The sequence below is a fragment of the Microcaecilia unicolor genome, chromosome 4 (assembly GCF_901765095.1).
Source record: "Microcaecilia unicolor chromosome 4, aMicUni1.1, whole genome shotgun sequence".
NCBI classification, from domain to species: domain Eukaryota; kingdom Metazoa; phylum Chordata; class Amphibia; order Gymnophiona; family Siphonopidae; genus Microcaecilia; species Microcaecilia unicolor.
Genome location: NC_044034.1, coordinates 372089784 through 372103372, shown reverse-complemented (window position 1 = coordinate 372103372; position 13589 = coordinate 372089784). Strand labels below are relative to the sequence as shown.

General features: G+C 39.5%; 1 protein-coding gene across 2 annotated transcripts in view; it reads right to left on the bottom strand.

Moving 5' to 3' along the window:
* Positions 1 to 13589, bottom strand: part of POLA1 (DNA polymerase alpha 1, catalytic subunit) — a 782590-nt gene that overhangs the window by 559264 nt on the left and 209737 nt on the right. The gene's annotated exons all lie outside the window — the stretch shown is intronic.

The following is a 13589-nucleotide window of genomic DNA, read 5'->3' as shown; positions in this document are numbered from 1 at the left end:
AGCTCTAGGTACCAGGTTACAGAATTGCCCCGAAAGACTTTAATATCATTAAAGGTGCTTATGTATGATGCCAAAGCATTGCGTTCTTTTATGGGACCTGTGAGTAGGCATGTTCTGAAGCAGCGTTTAGGTGGAGCGTGGACAGGGAGTTGCAATTTACACAGGTACTTCATGAAATACACCATGTATTTTACACTGATAATATTCAGTTGGCTTTCTACATTGACCCTGTGGACCAGGATATATTCCTCCCTCAACTCCTGTCCTGATAGGGTTGTCTGCTGGCTCAGTGAACACAAACTTGAGTCTAGCCATACATAGGGCTCTTTGGATTATCGACTGGCTCAGTAGGCCAGACATTGCCTCTCAAATGTTTGAATAACCAATCCCTGTGGTGGAGTCCATTAAAATTCTGGGTTATCTAGATTCAAGTTTCTCCTTTGAAGAGTAAGTCTCCTCTGCAGTCAGCATTTTTTTCTCTTTGCAAAAGTTTTGTGCTGCTTGATCGTATGCTACCCCAAAAGTGCTCAGAATAGTAGTATACTCTTTTCTCATCAGGTGACTAGACTATGGCACAGTCCTTTACTGTGGCCTTCAGCTTAATATCCAAAATATTGCCATAAAACTTCTTTAGTCTACCTCAAAATACAACCATATTACCCTGCTCCACAGTGCTGAATGCTGGCTCCCAGTGGTGTACCACATCCATTTCAAGATTCTGCTAGTTTCTCAGACAGCCATTTATACTGGATTTCTCAGTTATTTGTTCAACTCTCTCATCCTTTTGTCTTCCAGGCCAACGATTCCAGACTGTTCATCTTTGCATTCCCACCAGTTGCTCTCTCTCAGCAGGAGGCCACTCCCTAAGTGACATTCTACCTTACCTCTGTACTTTGGAATTCTTTACGCACCATCTCCAAGTCAAATCTTGTTACTGAAGATTTCAGAAGGGCATCAAGACTTTTTATTTTACTACAACTACTACTACAAGTAATAATAATAATATTTTATTTCTAGCCCGCTATATTTGGGTCATTGTAAGCGGGGAACAAAATTACAAAGTAAAATACAATAACATAATATAAAATTAATAGCAAACTATGTCATACTACAACTTAAAAATGTACAATACAGTATTAAACTAATGATCCATATGTATGAATGAATATATACGTTTTTAATTCTCTCAAACTCAACAATGTTTTGCAAGGACCAAATTTCAATAGGCAAAGCTGTTCCATAATTTAGGACCTTTAACATAAAAGATTTGTACTCTTCTAAGTGAGCCTGCCTAAAAGATGGAACATAAAGTAGCTGCTTTTGAAATGATCTAAGTTATAAACTTTGGGATTGATAAAAGTGGAACTAAGTGCTGGAGAAATACAGCCATTCAGTACTTTAAAACCCAATAATAAAATTTTTAACTCAATGCAAAACTTTACAGGAAGCCAGTGCAGAGACTTCAAAATGGGAGCAATATGGTCATAGCGTGATTTCTCCATGATCACTCTAGCTCTCAATGAGGTGCTCAAAATTTCTGAAAATAAACCATTAAAATAGTCCAACACAGGACAAACTACTGATTAAACAACCTGAAAAAGTTTTCTACTGTGTCTATTTTGAGTTTATAGAAGACTTTAGAAATCATATTTTGAACTTGTTTCTTCATAGACATTGTTGTATCAAGTTGCACACCTAAGTTTCTAACCTCTGTAAGTATTGGAATTTCAACTGAATTCATACTGAGGGCCCTATTTACTAAGCCACATTATAGGCGTTAGCGTTTTTAATGCGCGTTAACCATGTATGCACCTACAATATCCCTATAGGCGCCTAAATGTTTAGTGCACACACTAATTGTAGGCACATAAAAATGTTAATGCGTCTTAATAAACAGGGCCCTAAATGCCTTACAACATTCAGATTCAACAGAGCCAGACAACAAAATAATCTGAGTTTTAGAGATATATTTTTTAAATTTTTATTTATAATTTTCAAAAAATGACAAGTTTCATTATACATTGTCAAGGCAATACAACAGTAATAGTACATGAAAATACAAGGATTAACCATAATAGCTAGAAAAAAGAGAAATTTATATAAAGACAAAAGAAACTACATCCCTAACATCAGGAAAAATAAGAGTAATTGCTTCCTTAGACCACTATCAAAGTGGGGGGGGGGGGGGGGGGGATACATATTAGAGAAGATGTTTGTTTAACATATAAGCATATAAAGCAAGACTTGCTATCCCCCAATCCTATTCTTTTGGTTTCACTTGCTTAGAATCTAGAAAGGATTTTAAATGGTCTGGGGAGAAGAAAACGTATTTTGTCAATCCTAAACGGATTTTCTGTTTCATTTCAAGGAAAACTTTTCTTCTTTGCTGTGTGGATTTAGTAACATCACGGAAAATCCAAATCTTCGCCCCAGCAAATAACATATGTGAGTTTCTGAAGTATAATTTTATTACTTTCAAATCTTGTTCGAAGATTTTATGTTGTCCATGGATTGCTCTAATATAGCAGTTAAATCATTAAGATCCAAACTTTTATCTTCTAAATTTCCTTCATTTCCCAATTCCTCACTTTTCCGTTGAGGCAGATAAAAGATCTTATTTATCAGGGGAAATACTTCAGGTGGCATCTTTAAGATCTCATTCAAATATCTTTTAAACATCTCCAGGGGCAAAGTTTCAGAAGACTTTGGGAAATTCAATATCCTTAGGTTTAAACATCTATTGAAGTTTTCAATTTGTTCAATTTTGTTATGGAGAATAGTTTTATCTTTTATAACAGTTACTTTAAATTCACAACGCTTATCTACTTCTTGTTGTAAAGTTTTAACTTTTGTTGAAAACTCGTCTTTCACTATTTCGACAATACCTTGTACTTCTCCAAATCTAGAGGCTAACACTTTAACCTCTTCTCGAGATTCTTGTATGGAGGTATCCATTTTCTTCAGCATAAACCATAGAGATATTAAGTTTTAATTACCTTCCATCCATTAATGTTCATGAGACACAAATGCAATCTGGAAAAAGTGTCTTCAAAAGAAATTTCAACTGGTAACAAAAATTGAATATCAGCATATAACTTATACCCCAAGACATTTCAATAACCTACATAATGGGGTCAAAAAAGATTTAAAAATGTATTTATTTGGATTTTGCTCACACCTTTTTCAGTAGTAGCTCAAGGTGAGTTACATTCAGGCACACTGGGTATTTCTCTATCCCTGGAGGGCTCACAATCTAATTTTGTACCTGAGGCAATGGAGGGTTAAGTTACTTGCCCAAGATCACAAGGAGCAGTAATGGGATTTGAACCGGCCACCTCTGGATGTCAAGACCAGTGCTCTAACCATTTGGCTACATAGGGTGGTTTTATAAGCCCTTCCCTGAAGGATTTAGGGGAGCTGCTTGTGAGGGTGAGTAATGGGGTTTAAGCTGGAAATTCTTTGCCCCCATTAGTGTCTGAGGCAGGGGTGACAGTGCTGCTAGAGCCGGGGAAAGATCCTATGAAACTATGCTGTCAGTATTAACAACTGAGATAAAGAAATATTTATTTATAAACATTTATACCCCCACTTTTTTCCACATACAGCAGGTATTGATAGGTGCAGAGGTTGTATTATTACAATTCGATATACTGGCGGCTTTCGATGCCATCAATCACAGGCTATTACTTTTTAGATTGAGTGAGATGGGAGTTGGAAGGACAGTATTTAGATGGCTTGCTTCATTCCCAAGATCAAGACAGTATACTGCTTAGAAGAATGACAGGATGTCCACTAATTGGGGATCATGCTGTGGGGTTCCTCAGGGTTTATCTCTGTCGTCTCAAGTTCTCAATGTTTATATGAGCCACATATTTGGAATCCTTGGATATTTTTTCCTTTTCCTATGCGGATGACATTTTTATACTTTGTCCAGTGCAGAAATCACTGGACATACTACATCAGATTTCTCTGACTCATTCAATACATAGTAATTCCTGTCAACTAAAAAAAAGAACGAAACCAATTTAGGACTGTACCAGCTAGTCCTATAGACTGTAATCGGTTCAGTACAATTTTATGATTAATCGAGTCAAAAGCTGCTGAAATATCTAAGGTAATTAGCAAAAACTTAATCCCTCTGTCAAAACCAGTCTTGACACTATCCATTAAAGATATCAACAAAGAGTGTCATGATCTTTTCTAAAGCCAAATTGATGTTGATCTAAAATTCCCTGTTCTTGAAGATAGTCATCCAATTGCTGAAACACAGCACATTCAATCACTTTCGCAAAGAAAGGCCGTGTCCCTGTTTCTATTCTTACCCCATGCTCAGCATCCCTTGTGCCCTGCCCCCCCCCCCTTCCCTGATCCCTTCGTGTTGTGGCATAACTCTCTCTCTCTCTGTCTGTGGGTCCAGCACCTCTCCTCCTCTGTTGTACACCCGAACCCAGTCTCTGTCTCTGCCCTCCTCCAGTCTGAGCTCTCTCTCCCCCCCACCCTCTTGTTCTCCCCTTCCTGGCAGGTCCAGAACACCTCCATCTCTTTCCAGTCCCCACCCCAAGGTGAATATTATGAACCATTCTCTACACTTTGGTTCAGGGTACGAAAAAGACAGTAGAACTGACAGGCCCAAGTCTGAAGTGACACTAACTTGAACTCCAGCACTGGAAAGAGTTGAGACACCCTTGCGCTGATGAGAATGAGGAAAGGGGGTTGGAGGTGCAAGGCCTGCAAGTATGGATTAGCGTTGTGTATCAACCTGGTGGTGCAGGTGTTCTGGAGAAATGCAGAACTGGAAAATTCCCCTGAAGGATGACTGTGCTTCTGTTCCAATTTAGACTTTCTCAGAAATAATAACCAACATATTAGCCTAGCCAATTAGAAATAACCACAATATTATACTATCCAATAAGTACTAACCACAGCATTATAATATGTATTAACTGTTACCTGTTTAAAACTGCATGTACTAGATCTTATCGGGGGGAATCTCAGACGCAGGCATCATGGCTGTGTTGTGGCTCTGAAGCCCCCTATGAGAAATTAACCTTTTATCATTGTACTTTTCTCTTGGTAAATAATAAAATTTCTAACTTCACTTTCTCATATGTGTGGCCTTGTATTTTCTCTCTCTAAAGCTGCTATATTATATATGATAGTTTAGAGAGGTGGTAAAAATACTAAACACCACTGGTCTTTCAGCACTCCACAATACTGAGTAGTGGATATTTGGGACACTGGAATGAGAGTGGAAAGACAGTGCAATTCCTACAGTGGTAAGGGGAAGCGCATTATTAACAAAGGTCTACTACCTCTCCCTCCAGCCTCCTCCACCCCAAGTTCTACCACCTCTTCATCTCCCTCCAGCCTCCCCCACCCCAGAGTCCAGCACTTCTCCCTCCAGCTGTCCTACCTCAGGTTCCATCATATCTCCTGCCCCCCCACAATCTAGCACATCTCCCCTCTCCCACCAGTCCTCCCCCTTCCTCAATGGGTCCAACGCATCTTTCCCCCACTCCCTACATCCAGCCTCCCAATTCCTCCCCCTCGAAGCTTTCCTCAATACCCATTGTTGGCAGCGGTAGACATCACGACACACTGCTCTGGCAATTGTTGGGGCCTTCCTTCTGCCAAGTCCCACCTGTGAGGAAGCAGAAGTTACCTGTAACAGGTGTGTGAGGGGGGGGACCTGGGTGTGCCTGTCTGAACTGAACTGCAGTACCCACTAAAACTGCTCCAGAAACCTGCTTGCGCTGTCATGGACATCTGAGGCTGGCACGGCATTTTTAAAGATTTTTTTGAGGGTGGGAGGGGGTTAGTTACCACTGGGGGAGTAACGGGAGTTCATCCCCGATTCTCTCTGGTGGTCATCTGGTCATTTTGTGCACCTTTGTGCCTTAGTCAATTAAAACAGGTCCGGTGAAAATTAAACAGGTCCGGTGAAAATGTCCAAATGTTTGTCAGGGACATCCTTTTTTTTTTTTTTTTTTTTTTTCAATTATGGGTCAAGGACGTCCAAGTGTTAGGCAGTTGGAGACTTCCTAAATCCGGTTTCAATTATACCGATTTGGACGTCGATCTTCCGATTTATGTCGAAAGATGGACGTTCTTCTCTTTCGAAAATGAGCCCATTAATGTCCAACATACTTTGATTTATGAGTGACCTGTCGTGATAGGTGCAAAGCAAAACCCATTCTTAGACACTACTCCCAGCATGGGTTACTGAATATATATTCTAAACTGAATTTTGTTTTTAAAAATACACAACATAGCCAGAGATTCTTATTCATATCTTAAGACTCATATCTTGGTAAATCAACTGCAAATTAACTAGCATTACAAAGAACAAGATGAAAGACTCAACCAATCATATGTTTCATGACCAAATGCCCGACACCCTCAGATTTAAAGGTCACTCAAGACCAAACACCATACATGATATAAACAAAACCAAACTTTTATCACATGACTGATTAAACTCTCTGAAATTAAACCGTATGCTGAATAGGGACTCTATATAGTCGAAGACCCAATGCACGTTACAATCCAATTCACTACTTAGGAACCTTCACGCAATACCATCATGTATTATTCTTTACCATGTATGTATGCACATGATGTATGTACATATACAACTTGATCCATTCTAACTATGCTATGCTACATGTTCAGTACCAAGTATGTATGCACCTTAACGCAATACTATTTGTAACTCTGTTATCCGGAAATGGCGATGGTTTGCAAGGCAACCGCCATTACGGCAAATGTAAGCCACATTGAGCCTGCAAATTGGTGGGAAAATGTGGGATACAAATGCTACAAATAAATAAATAAAATGTAACAAGATGATGTTGGTGCTACAGTACAATTCTCATTCTTCCAGAATTGTTTTCTTGTTAGTCTGATATAAAAACAATCCATAAGAGCCTTCTGCTCTTAAAAAGGCTTTCTCTTGATCTTGCCGTTCTCACATTTGAAGACCACATGCAAAAACACTGTTCTCAGCCTCCTAAGTCTGTTTTACACAGTGTTAATCTCCTGAAACATTTGTTATATGATAGCAAGGCTTTCTGAAAAGAATGTACTATATTTTGTGTGAGCACTGAAAACTTTTGTGCTAATGTAGCTGCAATTTATTAACAGTCAGAATTGACTCTTCACAATTGTAATAGGAAAATATATTAATGTTTCCTTTTTTTTTTTTTTCAAATCCCTCTGATATACCGGTGCTCCTAAATTGCATTCTCTCTTATCCTGGTAACTATGCCATAACTGACTGAATTAATTGCCCTTACTGACTAATTATATTTTCCAACATCAATCTTCTCAAGTTAGTCACAGCTTTTGTTGACCTTTACCCTTGGAACAAGCTGCTGTTTTGACAGAGCAGACAGCTGTAGCGGAGACTGCAACCTTTTCTTGAAAGCCAATTCTGAGAAGAACCAAAAGAATTCCATGTAGTTTTAGAACGGGATTCCTGCGCCACGAGGGTAAATTATTCCTGCAGAGTCTGTTGCAGCATGATACAGTCTGAAAGTGGACACTGCTCCTTGCTCCTGTGACCCTCAATAATAAATATATTGCTGCACATGGCAGGGCAGAACTGCGCTGTGTTTGCATGTCGGCACTCAGAAGAAAGGATGTGAGCCATATCAGTTTCCAGTCAGCTGCAAAAGGGGCTGACACTTAAGCCGCACACAGACTTCTCATTCTTAATGTTACAAATACGGGAGGGTGGTTTCAAGGCCGAAGTTGCATCAGTAAAATTAGCTGGGCGAGTGCATACTTAACTTTGGAACAATGGTTCACACAGTAATGGAAAACTTGCAGTATGATGAAAAGGCAGTGGAGTGGCAGAGGAACTCAAAAGACTACAGTGCTAGGTGAGAGACAGCATCCCAGAATCGCACGAGGCAGGGCACCTCTATTTTGAAGAGGGCTACACCAGAGGCAGGAGCAAGTGGGAATCGCTCCTGCCTCTTTTGAGGTACACATCTGGGGGCCTCAGGCTGGCTTGGAGGGGCGCCACTAGACAACAGAACTATATGACGTGCTAACCTAATGACACTCCATAAATCCTGGGACGCCTATGGAAAATGGAAAGAAGCTTTCTTGGGCAATGATGATTCTTCTTCTCAACAAAAGAAGAAACAATATGGTTCTAGTTGCATATAAAGGACATTCCTTAGTGACTACACAAGCAGCGGGTGAAGAGGGTTGGGGGAGAGGGAAGGGATTCCAAGTAGGGGGTTCACAGAGAAAATGATTTTTTGTTTTGCTAAAACTATGATATGTCTAGAACTTACAAATTACTAAAAATATAATAATAATAATAATAATAATAATAATAAAAATTGGGGACAGGGGTTCTGGTCAGGGGAAGCAATAGACAACCAGGATCATTTGGGAGGATGTTGGGAGGCATAGGGTCAAGTCAGGTTGGGACAGATCAGTAATAAAGTATTACCTGACATCACAAAGAAAGAAAGCTATGTTGAATGAACCATGACACAGGGCAGAGTGGCCTATTCACAAGTCATATAATGAATAATCTACTAAACTACTATTTAACATTTCTAAAGCGCTACTAGGATTACGCAGCGCTGTACAATTTAACATAGAGGGACGGTCCCTGCTCAAGGAGCTTACAATCTAAGAGACAAGTGAACGACAGTCCGATAGGGGCGGTCAAATTGGGGCAGTCTGGATTTACTGAACGGTAAGAGTTAGGTGCCGAATGCAGAATTGAAGAGGTGGGTTTTAAGCAAAGACTTGAAGATGGGCAGGGAGGGGGCTTGGCGTAAGGGCTCAGGAAGGTTGTTCCAAGCATAGGGTGAGGCGAGGAAGAATGAGCGGAGCCTGGAGTTGGCGGTGTTGGACAAGGGTACAGAGAGGAGGGATTTGTCCTGTGAATGGAGGTTACGGGCGGGAACATAGGGGGAGATGAGGGAGGAGAGGTAGTGAGGGGCAGCAGACTGAATGCATTTGTAGGTAAGAAGGAGAAGCTTGAATTGAATGCGGTATCTGATTGGAAGCCAGTGAAGTAACCTGAGGAGAGGGGTGATATGAGTAAATCGGTTTTGGCGGAATATGAGACGTGCCGCAGAGTTCTGAACAGATTGAAGGGGGGATAGATGGCTAAGTGGGAGGCCAGTGAGGAGTAAGTTGCAGTAGTCAAGGCGAGAGGTAATGAGAGCATGGACGAGAGTTCGGGTGGTGTGTTCAGAGAGGAAAGGGCGAATTTTGCTGATGTTAAAGAGGAAGAAGCGGCAGGTCTTGGCAGTCTGCTGGATATGCGCAGAGGAGAGGGAGGAGTAAAAGATGACTCCAAGGTTGCGGGCAGATGAGACGGGGAGGATGAGGGTGTTATCAACTGAGATAGAAAGTGGAGGAAGAGGAGACGTGGGTTTTGGTGGAAAGACGATGAGCTCGGTCTTGGACATGTTCAGTTTCAGGTGGCGGTTGGCCATCCAGGCAGCAATGTCGGATAGGCAGGCTGATACCTTAGCCTGGGTCTCTGCGGTGATGTCTGGTGTGGACAGATATAGCTGGGTATCATCAGCATAGAGATGATACTGGAAACCATGAGATGAGATCAGGGCGCCCAGGGAAGAGGTGTAGATTGAGAAGAGAAGGGGTCCAAGGACCGATCCCTGGGGAACACCAACAGATAGGGGGATAGGGGTGGAGGAAGATCCATGAAAGTGAACTCTGAAGGTGCGGTGGGAGAGATAGGAGGAGAACCAGGAGAGGACAGAGCCCTGGAACCCAAATGAGGACAGTGTGGCAAGAAGTAAATCATGATTCACAGTGTCAAAAGCGGTGGATAGATCAATGAGGATGGAGTAGTGGCCTCTGGATGTGGCAAGGAACAGGTCATTACAGACTTTAGAGAGTGCTGTTTCTGTCGAGTGAACTGATACCAGCTGGCTCTCCTCTAAGTCATCACTGCTTCATGATCTGCAGTGTCCCAGAGAGTTCTATTCTGTAAAATTAACAAATGTTAACAGACCATTTTCTAAACCTCAAAAAGGCAAAAGAAACAAAACAACAAATCTAATGCTTACATAAAGTTATATTTCCTGTAACAAACCACAAAATTCAAATTTAATCATTTGGTTTATTTGCAAGTTCAAAACATTTTCAGGTCTAACTCCCTTCCTCCACATGAATCCTCCAGTTGGTCTGTTGCCAAAGGGGTATTATACTTGGTCAATGAAATCAATTAAATGAGGCTACAACTCTGTAAATTCCTTACAAAATATCACAAATGACCATCTCCATTAGAGAATAATTCTCTGGAATTATCCTCTAGTTACAGTACTGCCATGAACAGCGAAGGTTCTTTGCTCCAACCACTGCCTTCCTATGTCTTACTGTATACTCCCATATAACAGTCAGGCGCATAAAGAAATTTAAAAAGGCAAAAGGTGCTGTTATTTATTTGTTGCATTTGTATCCCACATTTTCCCACCTATTTTGCAGGCTCAATGTGGCTTACATAATGCTGGAGTCACAGTCGCCACTTCCGGATCTTACAGATTGGTATAGCATGTACATTATACAGTATAGCATTATTATTCATTTATATCATACATTTTTTTTTATTTTTGTTACATTTGTACCCTGCGCTTTCCCTCTCATGGCAGGCTCAATGCGGCTTACATGGGGCAATGGAGGGTTAAGTGACTTGCCAGGAATCGAACTCAGTTCCTCAGTTCCCCAGGACCAAAGTCCACCACCCTAACCACTAGGCCACTACAAGGTTTCCCTACTCAACAGGGTTATATCACAAGACAAAAACTGTAAGGCAAATTAAACAAAATTCTCCAATGGTTTGGGCCTGTTGTCTTAGATTAAGCAGCAAAGTATAAGAACTGGGACAACAGATGATAATCTACTCTACCCCACCCCTATTTTACCTCAACACGAACAATTCTGGTGCTTCACTTAGGCTCTGCAAACCTCAACTCATATTTAATAATCTAATTCTTATATATTGATAGGCTAACATTCTTCATCTGAGCAGATCAAATCAAAAGTAAAACAAAACAAGTGAATAAAAGGAGAAGTCAGTTTGCAGAGACGAGTGAACCAAGTCGTGGTGAGAAGTGTGATGAGTAGCTTCATGATCACTACTAGGGGTTTGCTTTGTTTTTTACCCCTATTAGTTCTTTTTACCCCTGACGCAGCCTGAGGGTGAAACATGGCCACGTCAGGTAACTGTTTGAATAAACCACTTCTCCTTTTATTCACTTGTTTTGTTTATTTCTTTCAATTTGATCTGCTTCCTTGTTGTCTCTACTTCAGTAGGCAGATCAATGTCTCATGTTTTTTTTTTTTTTTGTAACACTCTTCATCTCCAAATATACGTAAGGTACATTATTTAAAGGAATTGTTATTTTAAAGGACAAAACATTCTCACTGTGTTTCCAACTAATTTCCAAGTAACAATGGTACATATCTGTGTGTATTAATTAAAATACTCTACCGGCTCCTTTTACAAAGCTGTGGCTAGTGATCCCTGCACAGTGAATGACAGAAAGCTCATTCAATTCCTGTAGGCTTCATCTCATTTACCGCACAGGAATCACTAACATGGCTTTGTAAAAAAAAAAAAAAAAAAAGGCACTAAATTAGAAGTGAATGAATAATCTTAAACAAAATGTAATTCATATGCGACATTAACAAAATACCTAATCAATATCCATTCACTTTACAATTACAATTTAGTCTCACTGCTTAATTCCAAGAAGCAGTATTCACAAATTAGTGGGAACCCATCCCCATTCATTAGCAAGATCCCACAACTTTTACCTAATGCAGAAATGGAATGCAACTGAAGGAAAAGGTAAGATCTAAATACTAAAACAATCCATTCAATTTTGGGATTTTATTTCCATGACTTATATATTGCTCTATCCTATGTCCTAGGCAGATTTATAATAAAAATAACATTATTAAAATATAAATTGACAGCTTTAACTACAACAAAACATACTTACAAATTAATTAAAATCTATTTCTTCTCAAGGCCTACTGTCCACATTAAAGCCCTCTTTGGTAAATTTCCATCGCAGCCTAAAGCTATAAATTCCCAGTGTGAAACTTTAACAGTAGCTTTTAAAGTTTACAAAAATGTACATTTTTTTTTTTTTTTTTTTTTTTTTTAACAACACTGCTTCATTCACATCCCAAAACACTGCAGTTGCAGAGAGGGAACACAACCTGTGACGACTGTTAATTGTGACACTTTGAGAAAGGCTTTGTTGCATCTGGTCCTTAGATTAAAAGGGAAATTCTGAAGTAGTAAGCTTAACAAGGCTCAAAATACATGAAAGGAAACCACGCTTTTAAACCATCAGCACAGCCGAATAAAAAGTTCAGCTGGGTGTGCTCGTGCTTAAAGCGGTAGGAATAACTGGATTTGCATGCTCCACATTCTAACAGGGAAACTGATCCTCCTCACAAAAGGGTAAAATTAATATCACTACGAAGAAATATCTACTGCAGAATTCCACAGATGTTAACATGCTGGTATTCCAAGCAACAATTTCTCCTAGAGTCATTCAACAAACAAAATGTGAAGTACTTTTACAATAAATGAACATTAATTCTTTCAAGCACAGATCCCCACTATTCTGCTGTCTACCCTCTTTCCCCTCTGTGTACTTTTCTCTTGGCAGAAGTTACCCCATAATCCGCAGCAGAGGGCCTTTCCTCTCTAAATGAGTAATGTCTTCACACATTAAACAGATAGCTGATATAATTGGTAAGATGTTTATTCTATTCCAGGAAAAGTGAAAAGTGATCTCTTCGCCAGCAACTGATATAGTATATAATGTACAGCTATATACACAAGTATGCTGCTTCCATCCGTTCCACATTCCAGCGGTTACATGTCATTGTTAAAAGTGGGGCCATGAACACTGCTATTGTCCTTGCATGAGCAGCTGATCACTACAATTATAACAGTGGAGCAGAGCTTGTCAACCAATTTGCCTCATTCATTCACCTTTGCTAAAGGACTTAGTAATTGATGAGATTTGCACTGTAATATCACTTCAGCTAAAACATTCTAATTTTAAAAATCAACCCAGTCCTTGGGACATACTCAGCAACTCATGTTTTCAGGATATCCACAATGAACTCTTATGAGATAAATTTTCAACGTCTCCATTCTAAAAACTTGCTACTTTTGTCAGGCTCTCTGACTTTACTGAACTTGACCATGACTTCCCTTTATCCTACTCTTTAAATCCTATTATTCTATTTAAGCTTTTGAACATTTTATTAAAAATATTGTATTAATTCTCTTATATGCCAACCAATTGTTATGCAGCTTTTAAATTGAATAAATCAATCTCTGTTTCTCTGGATTCTTGGTGCTGCTGTTACATAAGTGTTACTAGACAAGATCAATATATATTTTTTTATTTTGTTTTTTTACAACCAAGTATCAGAGACAAATACTTTTACAATATCAAAATTTTTACCCAAAGTTAAAAAAAAAAAAAAAAAACAGTTTGTCTCTCCCAGGATTTTTTATATTTTTTTATTATTAGATTATGCAAAATAATCAATCAAGC